General features: G+C 29.2%; 1 protein-coding gene across 1 annotated transcript in view; it reads left to right on the plus strand.

The window, feature by feature from the left end:
* Nucleotides 1-23,834, plus strand: part of LOC148227504 (CD151 antigen-like) — a 179,496-nt gene that overhangs the window by 48,148 nt on the left and 107,514 nt on the right. The window contains exon 2 of the mRNA XM_088202414.1: nt 3,764-3,811. The gene's annotated coding sequence lies outside the window, so the exon portion shown is untranslated. The remainder of the gene's footprint in view (nt 1-3,763; nt 3,812-23,834) is intronic.

Raw genomic sequence — 23,834 nt, forward strand, 5'->3', positions numbered from 1 at the left:
ATGAAACAAGTTTTCTCATAAAAAGCAGAAACTTTAGTTACCATTCAATGATATTTTCAATTGTAAGTTGCAGCTTTTGAACACTTTGGCAAAGTTTTTAAACTTTCTTCTATTGTTATTCTCCATTGATATTTTTCATTGAGAGAAATATAAATTTTATATACTTTATTATATGAATTACAATATTAATTATTGCATATTGTATACATTACACAGGTTTAAATAATATAAAATAAAATATTTATTGCCTAATCGAATATAAATGCTATTTAAGACAAACTAATTATCTTCTACTTTGATGGTGGAGGATGCTCTAATTTTAATTACGTATTGAGTTCCAAATTCATTAACTGGCGTAGAATTCAGCACAGACGTCAAACGTTATACGGAAGTTATGTGCAAATAAGATATTTGCAATTAATTCCCCATTATTGCTATGCAAAATTACAAATAGATTTTAATTCATTATAAGTAATGATTTAAATTAAATATCTACGTTATTTTACGTAAGCAGAAAAAATATTAAAAATGATATATGTACATACATATGTATGTATTAACATATGATTTTTTAATCAATACTTTGAATAACATTGTAATAATCTATTTAGTAACTATTAAATAATAAACTTCAAGTCAATATTCATTAATGGTAAATATTATATTTTAAGTAAGAAAATTATTTTCAATTATATAAAAAATACATTATACTAAAATATATAAATAATTTTAGGCACTTAATAAGATCAATTTAAAATATTAATTATTACTTATAAATAGCCATATTTTATTAATTTTCTTTGAATGTACATTGCAATCTCAGATTGCGAGTAACTTGGTTTACATGTGATTCGCAATACGAGCATTTATTTAAAAAAAATGGCTTAATAAACGAGCGAAGTTTTGTAATACAAACAGTACGTATTATGTCACTTTCTCGGCAACTGAGTCGATAATTCTTCTTGACAGTCGATGATTTTTTTTGCAGTGAAAACACAGCTTATAGAAAATAGTTTGCCACAGGAACATTATGAATAATGTTCCCTCTAATCAAATCTAACCCTCATAGACTTAAAAGAAATCATTTCCACATACTCAAGATCATTGATAAAGCATGGGTATAGGTTACCAGGAATATATATATATATATATATATATATATATATATATATATATATATATATATATATATATATATATATATATATATATATATATATATATATATATATATATATATATATATATATATATATATATATATATATATATATATATAATGCAGCTTAAAACGGCATCGCCATTCATAGCATTTAGTTCTTATAATTGTGAACAGATTTTAACCCGTAACGGGATTTGTTTTATTTCTTTCAGATATTTCAATCCAAACTGAATTTTTTTCTGTATTATGATTAAGCTGGGTTTTAAATTCTTAAACACGTATTTTTTAGGCCATCCTGTATAATAAAATATATATTTGAAAATTAATATATCCAAAAAGTTCTCCAGAGATACAAAGCATACCAAGCGAGCATTAAGAGAAGCACATGAAATATGAGACAAATCGAATATGTCATATTTACACAGCCGACCTAAATAAGAATCGTTCAGCGCTGGTTCTATCACCCCGACTGTGATTTATTGCTAAACTTTTCCGGAAGTGTCCACGTGACCACTTCCTTGGTTTTTTCCGCTCGAGAGAACTCCATAAACTCATACAGGGTCACCATCGATATCCATATTTTTTGGGTTGCTCAATACTCGCAAAAATGTTTTGCGTTGCGGTTTTCCAACACCATTACGTATTCAGGACGCGAAACATCTATCTTTCGTACCTCTATATATTCACGTTATAATATTTTTTTTAGAGATCTATGTATGTATATAGACAGCGAACAGATAGGAGCAATCAACGCTTAACGCACAAAACGAATAAATCACTATCAGCTACCAAAAAGCCAAATCTGTAATCTCGTTGCGTAATTGGAGATGATTTATAGTCGAATCCGAAAGACCGATTTGTATTCCACCGTTGAAACTGAGTGGTTTAATAAGGGCCTGTCCATAAATAGTTGTCGATTGAAGTAATTGAGCAAGACCATTTTCGACTATGACAATTTGTGCATTCGGAAGCATGATACGTGTTAAATCGGTGTAAATTAAATGGTAATAAAAATAACTTTAGAAAGAGTGATGAATGAGAGAAAATGCGGCGTTGAACTGGTTTTAAATACATAAATTAAGATAATTTTTACCTCGTGTCAAATCTTGTACCTAGTTGAATTTCTCAATAAAAAAAAATATTTTTCGAACTGAAAAATATTAGGAATTTTATTATTTAGTATTTTTATAAATTTAATTTAAAATACATTTTTAAACATAATTGTTTTCAAATTATTGTAATCAAATAAATGTAGTAAAAAGACCACGATAAAAAATATTCTGGCAGTACATAGTATATAGCTACATTTTTGAAATGTAGCTATAATAAATAATGGCACATTACTTGCAGTTACTAATTTTGAAAGAAATTAAATAGAATATGTAGTTTTAAAAAATAAGTCTTATTGCATTGCAAAAAATGTTGTATTTTTCTGCAAAATATAGTCGCCACTCTTTTTCGTATATTTTTTATTTTCATTTCGCTAGATTTATTAGGAGATAATGTAAAGGCCATCCCAAAAAATAAGAAAAAATTAGGAAATCTTATTAGCAGTTTTAAAGTGGTTCTGAAAAACATCGATATCTTATTAGGCGTAGCTAAAGTCTTCTCGACATATTGGGGATTTTACAGTCCTGAAACATTAAGTCAGAGAATATTTTATATTAGAAAACCATACAAAAAATACACATAACAAGTAGATATTAATAATAATTATATGAAAACCAAATTTTAACAATATTATAAATATGGTAATTTATAAATTACTTTTTATATATTTTTGTAATGTATAAATAATTTATTAAATAATAAAATATACAGTAACGTTTGAATACTTACAATTTTACATTTATGCAGACATTAGAGTAGCTTTAAGATTAAATTAAAATTGCATAGATAATTTGTATTAAGTTAAGTTATGTCATATAAAATAATATGAACATATTGAGCAAAATATAATGTATATATTAATATTAACATACATATATAGCATAATCAACCTCATCATCTTAAGGTAGAAGAGATATTTCAATAAATTATTTTATGACTATGTTACATCATACATGTATTTAAGTTTACGGATTTGGGCTGTATATTAAACTTACTAAATTATTTTATCATACTTATTACGTAACTTATATACGTAAATTGTAATTTATTAATTTTAACTTAAAAAGTTATTGGAAATCCCTAAGTCTGATATGTTAATCTGTTTGTATATTTAAATGTATATGTACATAAATAGATTAAACGTAATTTGCATTAATCTATATTATCATTATACAATGTTGAATGTCCAAATAGATTAGATTATCTCTTTGCTTTATAAAAGCTACACATCTGTATAATAGATCTCTCTATCAATGTTTGCATACAAAATATACTTTCAATATTTTTTGACATGAACAAGACACTTGTCTAACATTATGTATTCAAGTGAAACCGCCTACTCGTTTTACGTCTATTCAGACAGTCTCTTCTCGCATATTTTGCATAAGTGTGTATATATCAACATACACGCACACACGCGTGTGTTATAAAACGATAAAATTGAAATGCATACGAGACATGTAAAATGATATTATGTTATCTTTATTGCAGAACTGCGTCGATAGGGAAAAGTGTAAAGCGGCACACGAGGCAGCACTGGTGAGTAACTACACAAATATTATTTTTATTTAGATTCATAAGATAAATATATCGTATTAAATAAGACGATTCTAAAAATATGAATTATTGTATATTTATTAAGCGATATTATATGGGTTTGAGTAATAAGTCTTCGCGTACTGTGCTCAACTCCCTGGCGGCTTTTCAATTCTGGTTTTTTCGATTATTGCTTTAATTAAATTGTCTTATGTATAATATAAGGTTTTATTCTGATCTAGGAAATAATCAAAATAACATATACATATATTACCTTTTATTTTATTTTATCATATTTTAATGGCTTATGAGCTATTGAATTCATGTAAGATTTTTTCGTTGAATGTAGTTTACAATATCTATACTGATTAAAAATTAATATATTGTTTATCTTTCAAATAATATATTATTTATGCCACAAAAAAACAATTTATATGTGAAAGAAGCACATTTATATATTAAATTAGATGTCGATATTACACATAATATAAAAAATTCAGTAAAATACCTAAACGTAGCGAAAATATATCGTAGTTGCATTTTATTATGATTTTAAGTAAAACATTTAAATTATATTTTTTTGCAGTAAAACTTGAAACAAATCCATGTAAATTATTTCGCTAGAATCAAATTTTAACAAAAAACTATTTACAATTAGATTAATTCCCTTCATTCGAATGTAACTTTATGCTCTAATTTTAACTCTTTCGTTTTTCTTGTATAGCTGGTTTTCAACACTAGTGATAAATGTTGCTTTGATTATAAAAAATGTGTAAGGATAGATATTAAACGCTTAAAGATATATTATAAATGAGTAGAATAGTTACGTATCATTATTGGTCGTAAAAACAATATATTATGTAATCCCGAAATAAATATCGTTTTTTTCAATTAATTGTATGTAATATTTAATTACTAATAAGTCTGTAACTTTATTGTTATCCATGCAACATATTTAAAAAGTAAAGTAGATATTAATACCTTTCATATTCGATTACTATAAAATTGCGGTTTTCATACTTATTGCTAACTTAAATACCTCAAATACTACATGTGTATTCTAGATTATTTTGAAGGTTCTTGTATGTTAACAGAATAAACTTTAAACTGTTTATTATACTTAGTGTTATATATCACAATAGAAACCGTATGCAAATATAAACACGTATTCGCGCACTATAAAAATACGCAATGACTCAACTTACAGCTTAAACTAAGCTTATGGAACGAAACAAGTTTATTTATTTTGATACAGAATAGCAAAATTAAAACCGAAAGTGCAAGTCGTAACAAACAAAAACACCCGCATTATTATGAATATAAAATAACCGTTTAAACTTTAGCCGTTAACCGCCGAAACAATTACAGTCGTTAAACTCACTATTTCGAGTAACCTAACTGTCGTGAACGACAGTGTGTTAACCGCCCGTAGTTAGCGATAAAAGTTTATTATTGGCGAGATTATTTCGGACACGTATCCTTTGACTGCTCGTAGGGACAAATGTGAAAACGCACCCCTAGGCACACGTGTACGATTTTACAAGCTTCTACGAACCTCGCTCCAAAGACGAACCTCATAAATAAAACATTATGTTTTAATTCCGAAAAGGCGACCCTACCTTGGCAAATACTACGCGGAAGGACTAAGGATGTAGCGAAAATTACGTCCTATTTTTTATTCATTAGTTTTGATTGTATATATTGGACGCGATCGTTCAAAGCGAATCCTGATCGAATACAATTTTTATTATTAGGTTTATTTGAAGAGCAATAACAGCACAATCAGAATTATTTTTACTTACTAACTAATATTAGGACGTGCACAAACATGTCAGTGTATTTGTATACTAGATTGGAGTATATACTGTCATAATTCGAGTTCGAATTTTCGATGAAAAGTCGATGTTTTCCTTTCATTTCGCATAAATGAAACGAAAATATTATATGGACGGCGCATGTGTACATAACACATAGCATTTATTATTATTTCAAGTTTGTTTTTTATATACAACGTAATATTATGAATAAATAATGTATTGTTCGAAGAATACGTGAAAGGCTATGTAGAAATTTATTATTTGATATAGAGTTCAATATTTTGTGTTTTTACCGACTTTGTTAAAATAACAGAACCGCACCTAGATTTTTTTGCATGCTACACGCGAAATAATTTCTTTTTGCGTAATCACATAATATGATTTATGTGATATGGGCTTTTTATTGTTAAATATGAGAGTAATTATCATAAATAAAAATAAATTAGTTATTAAACTGACCTTTAGAGATTTTAAAAAGTAAAAAAACAAGTGTATTAAATGACTCATCTTTTTTGTTTTCGTTACATTACATTAAGCCTTATTTAAATAATAATTTGTAAAACGATATAACCTTTTTAAAGCTGTTGTTATTTTAATATTTTTTATAATTAATAATATGTCAACATAATATTATCCGGATCTTTGTTTTATGTGTGCTTGTTTTCGTTTTTAAGAGTAAGTTATTGTAATTATATTTAATTTTTTTGCAACGATAAGATCTTAAGAGTTTGAATTGCAATCCCGAATGCAGTTATTATCCTTTCTCAATCCGTTTATTTTTGCCTTATTCTACAGAATTTTTCATACGGTGGTTATTTAAAGAAAGAAACTCATTTTTTTTGTCCATGACGTATTTTATATTATATACCAATTGGCTTTATCACTGGGGCTTGTGATTTAATATAATAATATTAGGATTTTCACGCCTGTAAATGTTGCTAAAAGCTTTTAGACCATTGTTAGACCTGCAGATTTAATCCCTTAATTATATAGTCCAATAGGTAAATGAAAAGGTGGTTCAATTGTTAAATTGAATAGCGATTTAATTGATCAACTCAATACTAGTATTAGTAATAAATTAAGTTTAGTAATTATTGATTGAAAAAATAATTTGAATATATATGATCTTTGATTTTCTTTAATGTATAATATTTTATCTCAGCTTTACAGTTAATTTATTTAAAAGCTCGCCATTTTTTCAATCGTGTGATCCTATTTTTTAAGATTGCATACTTTTCACAAATTTGCTATTTTTTATTTTTTTACTAGTTTTTATATTTCCAAAAAGTCAAAAATATTTAAGACTAAATAAATACTTTTATAATTAAATTATATATTATTAATAAACTAAAAAAATCGGTTAATTTGTAATATATCATAATTTAAATATTATTTTAAAACGATATTTAGGTGAATTATAAAACCATTTTCACTTACAGGTCATCTACATAAAAAATCAATCAATATTTTATTTTAAAAACAATAGTTTTACATTTAAATACATTTTTATTTAAAAACCTCTTTGTTTAGATACTGAATTTCACAATTCATTAAATTTTTGTTCTGTTTTTTTAAATTGATGTATACTTTAAAAAATGTATACTTTACGACAATATTCAAATAATCATTTGATAAATAAAATAGTAATTCTTGCATTAGGAATTTCACTAGTTCTACTTTTAAAAACTCATTGTAAAAAATAGCTTCCCATTATTCAATATATATATTATATACTCTTATCAATATGAACGTATGTTTAATAAAGCCTTATCGTAGCCTTTTTTAATGAGCAAGTAAAAAGTCGACGATGAAAAATAAAACAATAGGCTGATTTGAAATTTTCATGTAGTTTTACATATATGTACATATCTTATCTTTGTAGCAAAGGCTTTTTGTTGTGAAATCCTAATCAATCATAGTTATTTAGTTATTTGAATACCGCTTCTGAGTAATCTCATTAGCAACAGGATATAATAGTATTTTATATATTCTACAACATCGTCGTCATTCTTTAAAATTATTATCGGAGATACTTATCTTCTTTGCCAATATCACTGTGAAATATAATATAATTTTTAACCTTTAGAATTTTATTTCGTTATTATACGTCTTTTGAATAATTCACTATGGCAAAATGAAACATCCGGCGCGAGAGGGCGGACCGGAAACCCTCTCGCGGCGCACTCGCGGAAATCGCGCATTTACATGGCGGGAAAACCGGGAAAATCCCTGGGAAAATTCGCCGGCTTTAGGCCTACGTACTATACATATATGAACATACATATGTATGATGACATACGAGCCAATCGCGTTAAAAGCGACATGCCAAACGTCCATAAATCAAAATCGACGAACCGTACATTGTTCATCTTTAGAGACACAATAATATATGATCGGTAAATTTTATTTCCGTATATATAATTTTTATCTCGGTATTTATATAATTAACTTGTTATAAAATAATAGGTATAATAATAAAAAAAAACAAATAATCTACTTACACTACTTTTGTGCGATTCTGTCCTAAATGTTAATCCTCAGTGTACAATTCATTAACAATAAGACTGAAATGGATTTGGTTCTACTTCACCAAAGCCGATTGCCTGATGACTTAATTCCTTAAATAGAAATATACTGACATTTTTAAAAGTAATGTTTTTATACACATATGCACATTGTTCAACGCTATTAAAATCATGAAACGTTAGGGGGCCGATTTTAAATTAAAATAAATTTTGACAAGTTCTTAGAAATCATGAGGCGTTGAGATTAGAGTATGCAAAAATTTGTTATTTTTACCTATTCTATTATTAGAACAGTAAACAATGAAATATTTGTGATGTTATACAAAATTAAAAAAAAAAACAGTTTCAATAATTAATTAGGGTAAAAAAATGTTTTAATATGTGTTCAATGAACTATGAACATTACTAGCAATGTGAAGAAGCTTAAAAAGCTGTTCTATATGAGACGTTTATTAACTAAAAAAAAAACAATATTAAAAACTCTACGTGCTTTGGGTTTAGATTGAAAAAACAAGAATGATATTTTTATTACTTTAAAATCAATAAACTTTTTATTTGGTCTATGGTGACTCTTTGAAAAATTTAATAAACTGGCGAACTATAAGTTAGTGCCATCTAAAATGCTTTAAACTGTTTTTTACCCAAATATCCGAATGTATATACTGTATATATTAATTATTATAATATTTTAGAATAATTTTGAATATATATTTTCTGAAAACTCATTGATGACACACGAGCCAATCGCGTTAAGAGCGACACGCCAACCGCGTATAAATCACAATCGACGAACCGTACATTGTTCATTTTTCCAGACACAATAATATATGGCTGACGGATTTTTTTCGCTCTCCTATGCAAGCTTAGGCACAGGGACACAAATTATTGCCAGCTGTAAAAATGTCACGCTATTCGAATGAGGGAAAATCGATTTTTCCCGATTTCGTTCTCCCGAGCGTCTAATTTTCCGCGTGGCCATTTCGCACGGAGAAAATTCATCCGATTGCTTCCTCTCTTGTAAAAGAAAAACAATATTACAACACAACGCTTATCCAACCGTAAATAATCAAATAATTATATTTGAACCGCTCTAAAATGTTTGCATGGTCTCGTTTAAGCGTTATGCAAGCGAGTCTAATTTAGATTCAACGTGATTCTGCATACGAATACTATTTTCATACGCTTTCATGCCATGGCTATTATAATACGAGCATATCATGCATGACACGTATAATAAATTATTTTTAAATTTATTAAAATATATTTTTAATTTTTTTATTATTAAAATACAATCTGTCTATTTTGTATAAAATACAATCTGTCTATTTTATAATCTAATTACAAAATCGAATATGATATTTAGTATTTATTTTAATTGTACTCCTCGGCAATTAAAATATTGTACTGCACTGAGGTTAGAAAATACTGAATTTATTTTGTGTTTATTTTTAGATGTATTTAAGAAAACCATTAATATATCTCTTTGACATCAATTAAGAAAATTCCTATTGCTATCTCAATAGCGTATAGTAACGCCTCATTTCTAAGACCATTTGTCTTCTATTTATGTACATATTTACCCTCGAGTGTTATTCAATACTATCGGCGTTTCGCTGTAACCAATTGTTACAAACAATAGTTATTACGCAACAACAAATAAAACATATTAAAGTTCGATTGAGTTAAGCAATTTTTATATATTTACAAAAACATATAAATAAGTCCTTATTATAAGATACATTATGATTCGCATTAAATTTTTTTGGAATTTTATAAAGCAAGTTCTAGTCTGTTAATACAATAAATTTCAATGAAATAGCAAATGTACGTATATGTTACATTCATATTAATATAGCGATCTTTATATATATTCACTGAAATGTTTCACCTTCATTTCTTTGTTGTGATATGTAATTGCTTATATATTACAGAATATTTATTGGTTATCTATGTAGCCCTTCGCCCTTCTGTAATTAACAAGTTTTGCAGATCTTTCAATGTAATAATACTACAAAATTATTATTAATTTTTGTTTTTTTTTAGAAAAGTCAATTATACTTCCACAATCTGTTTTTTCTTCCTAACATTGCTTGTACTCAAACCTATTTTCTTGTTATTAAAATATTCGCGAGAGTAATTATATTGTTATTTATGTTCTGTTCCGGTTGGCAATGGTTTGAATCATGTACTCATATTCCACTTATTCTGTCTGGGAAAAACAGCGATAATATTTGATAGTGCAAAGTTATCAAATGACCATATGAAAATCGCATAATAATATAGTCATATTACCATATCAAATTCAATAATATATATAGTAAGAAGGGGGTTTCAAAGCCACCTCTATATAATGTATATCCAAACGACAACAAAGGCTTCTTACAAAGTATGGTATCGTATTGCACTTGTAGGAGAAGGGCAAACAATTTTCGAAACTCATAAAACCATGCATCAACGACACTGTATGTAGATGAAAATCTTGTCAACAATTTAAACAAAAAAACTTAAAGTATATATTAAATGCATAAGTTTTAGGCAGAATTCATGATATGGTGAAATATATTTAGCAGGCACGTATTTTAAACCGTTAATTCATAGTTATTATTTACAATTATATAAGAAAACGAACGTTGATTTTTTTAATTTTATTGGTTTTCGTTCTTTATTACTACATACATGAACTCTATCGAAATAGACATAGACATTACTTTGAAAATTTGCAAACCCATTAAAATTATTTTTAAATGTATCGATAATTTAATGAATAATCGAGGTATGTACATATTTAATTTATTATTTTTTAATTGATTCTTTCGTTGTAACCTGACAGTCATAAGCCCAATGCGTTACAACCAAGTAAATCTGTACAAACTAAGTATTTATCGCAACTTTTTAGTCACAGAATCTGTAATATCTTTATAAATAATTATAAATTATTACGAATATTTTAATTTATAATCAATAGTTGTCACATTGCAGCTGGTATTGTTTTATTAATTATAATGCATTTTTATAAATAATGAAGGGTGGGTCTTACCAACAATTTTTGCAAACGAATTCTGCGAATTCGGTCATAGTAAATACCACCACAAATATTTTTCAAAATAATTTTTTTGTTGGAAAGAAGCGTCTCATTGTCTTGCATTTCTAAAGAAAACAAAGGCGCATAATGTATCATGGATTTTAAAGTGATACTAGTTACTGGGGTATATTAAGAGAAGAAACACTAACTATGTTGCCTAAGTATACAAATTGTTTCATTTTAAGATTTTTTTCAAATTTCATTCGAGATAAATTATTCGAATATTCGTATAGTTGAAAATCCGATTGAGAGACTAGTACGGATGAGATTGAGACTCTAGTACGGACGATTGAGAACTCTAGTATGTGTATCATAGTTTTTATAATGATGGCTAGAAGTAAGTAATACCATGAAGTAATAATGTCGCCAAAACATGCATTGTATACTTTTACATTGCATTTTGGACGAAGCAGTAATAGAATATTTTTTTGAAAAATTCTATTAATATATATTATGATCCATATTTGCTATTTCATACTATAATTAAAATACTAGGAAAAAGCTCTATTTTTGCACCATAAAACAAATTTTATATTCTATTGTAAATTTTAAAAGGATGAGGCAAATAACTTGTTTGGCATATAGTATATTTACAAATTTAATGATACTTTTCTTTATCTTCATAGCAAATATATAAATATTTTACTACATAGAATTAATTATAATTTCTGTTACTTAATATGTAAATTTAAACAATATAATAGATTTTTATTAAAAATTAATGTTTGAAAAGAAACACTGCATCATCTAAAAACAATGTTATTTAATTAGGTAATTCTTAAAATATTTTTTTAAGCTAAATATCAAAATAAGATTATTAAGGTTTTAAATTATAATATTTAAAAAAAAAACCTAAAAGATCTACTTTAGAATATAAAAATCTCATCGACCTGACCTTAAATAGTCAAGTAAAAATAAACATATTGTAGTTTTAATAAATGATTTTTGGTAAGTCGTGAAAGTAGAATATTCGAATTAACCAAAAGCGGCAATTAGTCGTTTGCTGCCTTTTTGTGCCACTTATTTGTGTGAAAGTCGGTTTTCGCTCTACACAGCGACAATTAAGTTTAAAACATGTTTCCCAATATTAAAATAGTTGATAGTTAGTTCTCCAAAAGCAAATCAAATTTTGAAAGAATAGTATGAAAAACAATAATAATAATTATTTACATTGATTATTAATTTTTCATTTTTAAATTTGATAATTTTATTTAAGTTTTAAAATTATTTAAACAAGTTGAAAAATAAGTTAGGAACCACTGTGGTACATAAATCGTAAAATATCATTCCCACATGCATTGTAGTTCTTTGAAGATATTGCCAGGACGACACGTAATTGTTGCATCGAAATCTGTTGCATTAAAATGGTTATCACTAATATATTTGTGTTTCTTAATATAATATAATATACAATATATACAACATAAATCAATTGAGCAGTTATTCATCTCCACATTACCAATATCAATAGTGTCAAAGCAATTAACACTTGTTAGACCGTACTTTAACAAAAAAATAAAATGGTTAGTCCCATATATTTCAGCCGAACAGGTATCGTACAAATCCCACGTGCTTTAAATCGACTACTACACTGAGACATTAAGTCAAATAAAATATGTTTTAGAAAAAAACAAATATTTTAATTCCTCCCCAAATCAACTGTAGTGGTCATAGTATCAAGGACGGGAATATGCATTGTTCTCGTCACATTTCTCGATATTATATAAGCCAAAACGCTTCCATACTTCATCACTTTTATAAAGACTTGACCACAAAAATAGTACTTGGCTTCTGACTTGAAATATACGAGATTTTGGTCCAATTGGCATAAAGCGATACTACGCCGAACCGACCCCGAAAAACTCACGAGAAAATTCAGCTGCTATCAATTTGATCATCTGATCTGGTCCAGCCAAGCTGTCATTCCGAATCTCATAGAGGGCACCCTTACCTTGTAAATGTCTAGGATACGATGAAGATGAAGAACTCTATGACGACACCATAAAATGTAGTATATTGCACAAGCTTCAAAGTATTTATTTAAAAATTAGTATACCGTCGGGTATCGCACGAAATCTTTGTTTTTGGTAGCTCGTTGAAAATCTTAATATTTCTGGCTAGCGTTAGTAATGCTCTTTTTTACATTGATCCTCATGATTAAATCGTATTTTATTAAAGATATAAAGTTTGCACGAAACATAAAAATAATTTGTAGCGACTACCTTAATATCTCATCAACAAGCATAAGTGAATACCAACAGCGCGTCTAAACGGCGTCAACATTTCCCGCGCGTTAATTAGTTAATTCACAAGATACGCTATGACAAATAGACCCTGGCGGTTTTCTTTTAATCCAGATTAGACAGCATAATCGCTCCGCGTCCTAATTAATCAACGTTGACAGCGATCCCTTCAGCTCCTTTAGAAATATTGAGTTACCACCTCAGTCTCGTATTCTCATAATATCTACAAGGCAACCCTTCCCCCTGAAATTAAATAATTAATACTCTGATAAACGACAAAATCATAGGAAACGTCAAAATACCTACACCGAACACCGACTTTCAATTAAGTCAAATTACAGAAACGCACCGTAATTTCTTATCTGTCCAATAAAACGGTCGTATATTTGAGTTTATTATGGCGCGGCATGAAAGTGCTGCGCCCACCTCGGCGCAATCGGTAATAATGTTTTTTTATTGGCCACCGCACTTTCGGCCGCGCTGTATAAAAACTGTACGCGGAGATGTCACTCCGTCGGGAATTATGAATGTTTTTAATATATAGAGTTATGCGTTATGGGCTATTACTTGATGTTCGAAGGCGTATAAGTTTGGGATTAGATGTAATAAAAATGAACTTACATCATATTTAATAGCCAACTTTCATACGTGAAATAAAAAGAAGTGCGTACCGTTTGACATTATTATTAAAATTTATAGACAATTTGTTGTTGATAGACAAAATGAGCTGTATCGTTATGGCCATCGCGGTTAAATATAAAGGATAGTGATATCAGATGGTTAGAGAGATAGTATCAATTGAAAAATAATCTAAAAATAATACAATTTAACAGCTAAATTAAACTAGTTGACAATGAAGCTATAAAAGTTAAAACGGTTTTTTTATTCATCAGATCAATTATTAGCAATATTTAGCACATTGTGAGTAGCATCAATAGCCAATTTAATAGTAACGCAAATGATTTTGAAAGATTTTTTTATTCACTTCGTGCTACCTAAGATTTTTCGAGTCTCAAAGCCTTTGCTAAATCTATATTTTTTTAAGGTGCGCTATAGAAAATTATATAATATGTGAAACTTTGCGAAATAGAAAATATTTTATGTAAAAAGGGTTTGGTGAAAATCGTACTACTGAGTTATCATTTTTAGAGGTTTATGCAAATAATGCTGGTTTGTATCACATTAAATTTTTTTAATTAAAAAACTATTAGTAAAATAAATAGTAAAGGAAAGTACTTCCTAAAAGGAAATTTTCTTATCGAAGTGCTTATAAATAAAACTAACAACTAGCTTTGATTAAATCACCATTTATATCTTTGTGCTATATGTGCTTTTTACATGATATCAATTTTTTTTAATAATTGAAATCTCTATTACCACAATAATTTGCAGCAGATATATTTTTTTAACACGCACTGCAGTTCAGTTTTTTCGAATCTTGATGCAAGTGCAGTGTACATTTTGATTTTAAAAAATCCAATTGTCTGTATAATTAAGAAAATTTTACTTTACCTTCAATTATAATTAACTCTGAATGTGTCTTTCAGGTGTCGAATACGGTCAATTAAGGTCATATTTTTGGGAATCAGTATTTGTATTTGGCAGCACCTATGTTAAAAAAATGAAGTACATTTTTAAACATGAAGTACATATAATCATAATTTCAGGTCAGCATTAATAGATGACTATTTGTAATAAATTTTAGCGATAGGAAGTGAGGAACCTTGAACCTTAGTTTGATGAGATGTTATCTTAAAAAAATAAATAATTATATTTCATAAGTAAAGCGAATCACTAGGGACATGTATTTTGATCAATTGGCAATAATTACCAAAATTCACAATTTCCGATAGATTGGAATATATAAAATATGCAAATATAATAGATGCTAAAATTGTAAATTAGAAATAAAAATCTTATTATTTGCTATATTTTTGAAGCTTACATAAATGTTTCTTTCTGACCAGTTAATCCTAAAAATGTCTTATTTGGCCCTTTAAAAATAAATTTTATTGACCTCTGATTTAGATGATCGTTATTATTTCTATGTCACATGACAGTGTGAGGGTAAACCCAATTTTCATATATTTCTTATCGAAATTTTCATTGATGAGTCAACTTTTATCTCTCAGTGCCATTGAAATTTAGTCTGTGACATATGTAGTAGCCACAATGAAAAACATTATTAAATTTTTTAAATCCATTTTGCCGTATTTCTTATACAAAAAGCATTTAAATTTTTCAGTACATTACTCTTTGCGATTTAAAGAATGTTATTTTGAAAAATATACTCCTTTTCGATTTTGCCTCTAATATTCCGGACTATTCATATGACGTGTGTATATGATTCAGATTTCTTTTAAATTTTATTGTTCATTTTTATTTCAATATTTAATATAAAGTTGCTGCCGGGAGCCGAACCCACTACCTCAGGGTTACTAGTCTGAGACGTTACGCACTGCGCAATTCCAACCATATGCATTTATACATATGTATTTATTTAATATAATAACTATTATATACATAGGTTACAGTTTGGTTGCACTTGCTGGATAGGTATTTTAACAAAATTTTAAAAATTGGAGTTTTGATATTGTTAAATAATAAACTTACTTTAAAAAAGCGTTTTACAAAATATTTTTAAGTTTCACTGAAAATATATTAAAATGCATATTAAAAAAATTTAAAGTATTAAATATTCAGCTTCAATTAAAAAAATTCACCTAAATAATAATAACGTTGTTTTAAAAAAAACAAATTGTAAAGTAAGATTATTTTTAAGTAATTATTTAAGTAGGATTATTTAAAGTAAGAAAATGTAAGTTTTTTAACATGCGGATTATATTCATTGAACGGAAGAATGCTTTCCAGGATTTCCTGTTATTTCGTTTTGAGGTAATTGTTTATGCAAAGTCAGCCGGAACCGCATTTAATCCCATGAATATCCAATATTCAAGATTACAGACGGCAACCCCTCAACATTATTTTCACAAAGCTCCTCGAGCACGGGGGTGTGGAAAAACGTGATTAAAAAACTCGTAGAAAACATAGAAAACGTGCCAATGATCAAGATTCCACTATGCATATTTTATAATTGGAAACGTACTCGAGGCGTTTGCAATTAACGATAGTGTGCGCTAAAGTTAGTCTTCTCTGGAGACTCGCTAACTTTAACGAGAACTTTGACTTGAAAATATTTATCTGATACGTTACTGCAACGAAAGTTAAGGTGTGTGTGCTCTTTGTACAATGAATGGATCCACTTATAAAAATTGGATATTATTTTTAGATCATACATCCATTTTGTGGGGTTATTATTTACTTCGTATTTAAAGAGTAAAAAAATGTTATTTTTTACGTATGTTGGTATATAATAAATATTCTCAATGAAGATTTTCCGGGTAATCCCGTAAGAAACTATTTACGAACCGCAATAAATATTTTTATAATCTCAAAGTTTTTTTTATATATTATGACGCAATCACTTAGATATATGGTATATAATATTTATATACATCCATTATATTTAGCAGTTTTCATTCAGAAAAATGTGGTACTAAGAAAATGTAGAATAGTGCCAAATGTTAAGCTTTAATATTAATCTTGATATTGGAAAAATAGACAGATATTCTAAGAAATATTTTAGAAGGTCTCACTATAATGAAAATTGATATTGAAGCACTAAGTCGCAGAAATGATACAATGATTCCTTAGTAAATATATGAAGAGAAATTAGAAATAAAAGTTTTATAACTTAATATTTACAATGCAATTTTTAAAAGTTCAGATGTAAATGCTGATGTTCACTTTTTTATGTCTCTAAAATTATTTATTATTTATGAGCTGATAATGAAAATTTCAACGTCAAAGAAAGATTTTTTCAGACAGTGTTTCATTTGCTATGCAATGCTTTTATTAGGCAACTGTATGTCAAAAGTAAAGAGTTTTATATAAATAAATTTAATAAATGCGTTATTTTTTATTATTTAAGTAATTCATATACGTACTTAAAGCAAAACTATTTTAAATAACTATGATTTATTAAAGTAAAATTTTGATTCTTTATTTTATGGCTGTATCATTTTTATGCTTTAAACAGTACAGTTTCTTGTTTATGTACTATTTTATTTTTTATGAAGTCTATATATATATCTTAAATAATAACGAGCTAAAGCTTGTACATAGAAACATATAACCACGTTTATTGTATTGTTTCATTCGCAATAACCACTGCAACAGTCTGGGCATTCGCAAATGAACACATTCGAAAGCTCAATTATCGCTAACGTACACAGCGATACATACAGAAAGCTTTCAGAGTTTCCCTCTCGTTTCCCGAAAACGTAAGAACATTTCCAAAAATTATTATGAAAATTTTAAGCGTGAAATCGAGAGATCGCTGTTGGGCAATTTTCCAAACGACCCGGCGCGCGAAACATGAATATTAAACGAGCTCTCGTGCTCTAACGCGAACGAATTTTCCCTTTCGAGCCCGATGATATTTAACGGTTCCCAAATATCCATTCCGGGCCGGTGGACCGTGGTCCTGTAAAGCACTATTGTCTTCCTACAAGGGTTGTAAACGGATTCATGGTTTGGCATTTCGTAATCGCTTCATAACATTCAAGCAACCAACGTCGTAAATCTTGCACCTCAGACTATGGCATTTGAATCCATTGTCGAACAAGACTCGGTGATTTTATATGTATTGTCTACTATTATATTTAGCAACTAGTCAAGGTTTGAGAAGCATATCTTTATATACTCACCTGTTTATTAAACATCAATTTTAAAAATGTTTCACAGTAACTATTATAATTTATCGCACGTCATTGAAATTTATGATAATAATTGCTACATTCACTGAGTTACAAATGTTGACATTTAAGTATTCAAACATACATATAAAGCTTTGAGAGTAATAAGGGCGAACTAAAAAAGTGCTATTTCTTAAATCTACTATAAAATTATTTAAGTGCTTTAGAATAAAAACGATAAACTTAACTAATTATAATTATCATTTAAGACTAAGTGTTTGGGGATTTGAGTATATGAAATTAAATACCTAAATTTACTGCTACTAATAATTTACATTCTTTAAATATTTCCTCTCATGTTTAATATATTTTAAACAAATTTTAACACAAACGTCAAAAAAATACAATCCGTCCCATTGAATAATAATGTTTATTCTCTAAGTACTTCTTAGAAAGTGGGTGCTTTTGAAGGCAATGTTCCGCTCCTTTTATTTATTGTATGTATAAAAAAGGGCTAAAGGAACTTATACCTGAAATACATTAGTACATATATCTCAAGCAACTAGTTTAGTTTAGATTCATTATTTAAGGTCGGTTTTTATTTTTTTATTAATAAATATGTTCTTGCTATGATGTTTTACAAAATCGTGCCCCGGGAATTTGTTCCCTCTCTTCCCCCCCCCCCCCCTCGGCAGGCACAAATATTACATATTATATCTTTAGAGTTGGACTATCTTAGGAAGAGAGGAATTAAATTCTGAACAATAGTGAAAAGAGTAATGAAGCAACACAGCTAGGAACCCCTTAGACCTAGAACAGAATTTCTTGAACTCTTTTGCCAGTCAAATAAATGTTACAGTTTCTTCTGAAATAATAACATTAAGCTGTGTCGTGATATTATAGAAGTATAATTTATAAGACATTAAGATCCATGATGACTGTAAAAATAATTAAAGATTGTTCTAAAGTAGTCACTAAATAAAATATTTTCTAGATTTTGTATTTTTACTTTCCAAATATCCCTCGTAAATATATTTTACTGTCTTCTTATAATTATTTTATTTGTAAATCAGTAACTTGCAAGGGAAAATCTTCAAAGGCAAAATTATTATAATTTTGACTCAAAAGAGAACAAACAAGGTACTCACATTAATACTTTTCCGTTTACATCACAAGAAAAGTTTCAAAATTAAGATTTTAACTCCGGTGCCACAATTTGCAAATTACTCTGTCAACAACACAAAAAAAAAGATCACCTTCAAAATATAATATTACGTTAAAGCACATCTTTCGCGCTTGAGTTAATGCGGTGTTTGCATAATCCAGACAATTTGTTATGACTGTTTTGAGCAAGTTGAGTGATTATGTAAGGATAATGGACCATACGTCTCGTCGGATGCGTCGCACTTTGGGCGGCAATTGAAGCGTTAAAGTTTCCTAATTAGGATAATGGCCATGGCAACATCCTGATTTTGGCCCGACTGTTTAGATTCTGACGAGCATCCACTTCCACGTCCTGGCAGTTAACCCTTGTCCTGATACGGTTTATGGTTCAATTTCTCGGACGAAAATTTAATATCGACGACCTTGGAAGCATTTATTTTTTATACCCTTTTAAATGCGCTAATAAGACTAAAAGTAAAGCGATCGTTTATGAGCGAATTTTATTATAATTTAGCTATAAGACTATGTATACAATATCTATATTTATCTGGACCAGTGCTTCTTAAACTTTTTTCTGTCACACTTATTTGAGAAAAATATAACTAACGACCAAGCTAATTTTTACATTTTCTTTTCTTTTTTAAAAAGACATGAGAGCCAGTGTATGTTTATGTCATATAAGAATACTTCATGTTTGGCTTCAAGAGTATGTGATTCAACGCACTTGATCATGTTAAGATTGGAATTTTTTAAAGCTGCGAATTCATGATTTAACCAAAGCTCTTTAGCATAGTAGGCGTATCATATAAATTAAAAAAAAAACTTTAATTTCAGAACACTTGAAATTATTTTAAAATTATCTATCCCCTAGCTTAGATGGACAGTATTAAAAGGTCGATGTGAAAGCTGCTGCTTTCTCGGGCTTCTAAGGACCGTCCCTCGGTCCATTGTCTCGGTCGATTTCGTGTAGCTCCGCTTGGTGTGAGTTCGGTTGAACTATATTTTATTTTAAGTCGAAAGTCAAGTGATAGTTATGTATTATATGGCATATGTAATTTAGGGCCCGGTACCTCTTCTGCGGAGATATGCACCGCATTTATTCGCATTTGGCACCAACCTTTTAGTGTCTTTGTTAAAGTAAGGTGTCGGTTTTAATGCTTTGTACTTTGAAACTCTTAATGCATACTGCTCAGATACTCAATATAATATACCGATAAATTTGACTCTAAGCATATTTTAACGAAATCATAAAAACAGATAAAAACACTGTCCATGTAACGATTCAGAGGTTTTTGTAATATGCATCAACAAAAGATTTTCGGTCAAACCAAACTGAATCGCTGTCTAAAATAATGGGTACCACACAGTTAAGGTAACAAAACACTATATAACACAGTAAAGGTAACAAAAAAGCATATAACGCCGCCAGGTGTATCCAATTTGCTTTATATTTAAAATACGCTTAAAATAATCGACCGCTCATTTTCGAAGCTTCTTGGCTTAAAAGCTCGAGACAATTTGTCGTCGCAAAACTTTGAACGATTAACCGTTAAATTTAACGTAACGCTCGCGCGGGGCTGCAGCATTTTTCGACAGTGATGGACGATTTAAAAAAAACCTAGTGTCGTTAATGTACGCAGTTTCGTTTTCAGGCTCCATGAATTATTTGATTAAACGGTTCCCGTACCTTTGATCGCCTTAGCTCCTTCAGTCAATTTGCTGAGTGCCCTTTTAGTTAATTAATTTGCGACGTTCGGTTCTCGTGTACCTTTCCTTTCCGCGTTTTTTTAAATGAAAACCCTTTGCACGATTTATTTAATTGTAAATCCACCGAACGATTCCTGGAAATCTATACTATAATTCTCAGTGTGTCTATTTGTTTATCTTACTAAAAACTTTTGCAGAAAAATTATCGTAATGTAATGTAATTAAAATAATCATATAATTATTAAGTGTCGATATAATATAGCTGTGATGTTAGTGAAAAAAAATATTTTTTTGCAAAGAAATCAGGTGTTTTTGAGACGGTTAAAGGTGTGTGTGCAGGATTTTCAGTAAACATCTTCATGATATTTTTGCTTTGATAGCGTACATTTTTTACCATTTATTTATGGTACGGAAAAAGTAAACAAAGTTAACAGCAAATAAACACACAAAGGGATAACGTAGAATTTGAGGTAAATTTTAAAACTTTTGTTTGAGTTTTAAAAGCAATTTAATGCTGTATGTGACGGCGGCTTTGCTGCGAAAACGACGCTAATTAATAACCGAACGTTCCCGTAACACAGCTTTGATGAAGTTTTCGATTTGGGAACACAACGTCCTGCTTTTTTGTTTATTAAATTAATTTATAAATTATTTTACATTTGATGAGAGATATTAAATTTTCACCCTCATTATTATAGTTGTAAAAAATATTTAATGCTAATTTTGGCAATTGAATATATCAGAAAATAAAGTATTATACAGATTTTGCAAACATATTTTATAAATAAAAACCTGCAAGTTTAATAATTAAAACAAGCTAAAGTCTTTTTAGCAAGTAAATTTTTTTTTTTCATTTTCCATTGCTACCTGACAGGCGTAAGTGCAATGCGTTACAATGTGGTAAATCTGTACCATCTAGGGTAGTTCATCACAAGTATGTATTAACTATGAAGCTGAAGTCTGGGAATCGGTGACATCATTTTCTGTGTAATACAATTTATAATTTTAGACGTCGTGTATACAGATTTTGAGAAAGCCTTTGACAAAGTTTGTCATACGTTATTATTAAAAAAAATGTCGAACCTTGGTTGCTCAGATAACTTAACTCGGTTATTTTCGAGTTATTTAAGCAATCGTAGACAGTTTGTAACCTATGGTGGCCGATTATCAAAAGAATATTTTACCCCTTCGGGGGTTCCTCAAGGATCCAATCTGGGACCTCTGCTTTTTGTGTTATTTATTAATGACATAAATACAGCAATTAAAAATTCAAGTTTTCTTCTGTACGCAGATGATTTAAAATTATATAAATGCATTCGATCTGTTGCGGACTCCTTCTCTCTACAAAGTGATTTAGACTCTCTGTGGAGATGGGCTTCCGTTAACCGTCTGCCCTTTAGTGTCGGAAAGTGCCATACTGTGTCATTTTCTCGATCCCGTTCGCCATCAGCTTATTTCTACCATCTCGGTGGTAACATTTTGACTAGAGAAACTTCCATTAAAGATCTCGGAATCACTTTCGATAGCAAATGGAGGTTCTCTCTACACATACACGACGTCTGTGATAAATCTTCCAAGATGCTCGGCTTTGTTATGAGGAATGCCTTTCACTTTGACGATCCGTCAGTTATTCGCATCCTCTATGACACCTTAGTTCGTAGCATTCTTGAATCGTGATCTATAATTTGGAATCCCCGAATAGCCAAATATTCCCTTTTAATAGAAAAAATTCAAAAAAGGTATTTAAGATACCTTTACAAAAGGACATTTGGTTATTATCCGTTCTTATATCCCAGCGCCTTTCTTTTAGGAGCGTTGGGATATGATTCGCTGAATTCTCGCAGAAAGCTGTATGTCGCTAAGCATTTTTTCAAACTACTAAAAGGTGCTGTCGACAATCCAGCTATTCTCGAGGAATTCCAGTTTTGGGTTCCGGAACATTTTCGAGAATCACGATCGAGACCTCTTTTGATGGCAGTTAGGGCTAGGACATCCGCACTTGCCGACTCGCCTATAGCTGTGGCCATACGGCTCCTTAATACGCTGGCATTGAAAATTGATTTATTTAATGTTAGCTACGAAGATCTGATCCGGTTTATATCTTTTAATTTTAATATTTTATAATTTTTTTTGTTATGTTTAAGTATTGTTATATTTATTTATATATATACGTTTTTTTATGTTTTATAAATTTATAATTTGCTTTCGACCATCGTGGCGCATTGGGGTAACCTGTTAGGCCACGATGGTCTTAATTTAATCGAAAAAATAAAAAAAATAAAAAAATAATCAATAGATGTCACTACAGCTGGTGTAAATGTTTAAATAATAGCGCATTTTTATAAATAAAAAGTTGAGTTTACTGCCATAGCCCGAACCGGAGACCTCTGTGTTACTAGCCTGAGACCTTTCAGACTATGCTATTCCAACCTTAAACTGACAATTAACTTGTACTTACCTTTACTCTTGGCTGACCCTCTTAGGAGAGCCAAAGACTGCAGTCTCTTTAAAGGATGCCTTTTATGTGGCCCGATCGGCCAAAGTCGTAAGCTGAGGTGGAGTTTTCAATAAAAGAGATAAGGCAAGCCAAGATCTTAAGAAACCCTAACATCAGGGAAAGAAAAAAAATGCGTAAGATCTACTGTATTCCTGGCGAACGTTAGAAATCAGTTCAAAATTTAATTCTAAGAAACGTTGTTATCTTGTTTGGCAAACGGTCGCCAGTCTTGTT

Source organism: Plectrocnemia conspersa, unplaced genomic scaffold, assembly GCF_051122295.1.
Source record: "Plectrocnemia conspersa isolate PC_06_02 unplaced genomic scaffold, ASM5112229v1 ptg000013l, whole genome shotgun sequence".
NCBI classification, from domain to species: Eukaryota; Metazoa; Arthropoda; class Insecta; order Trichoptera; family Polycentropodidae; genus Plectrocnemia; species Plectrocnemia conspersa.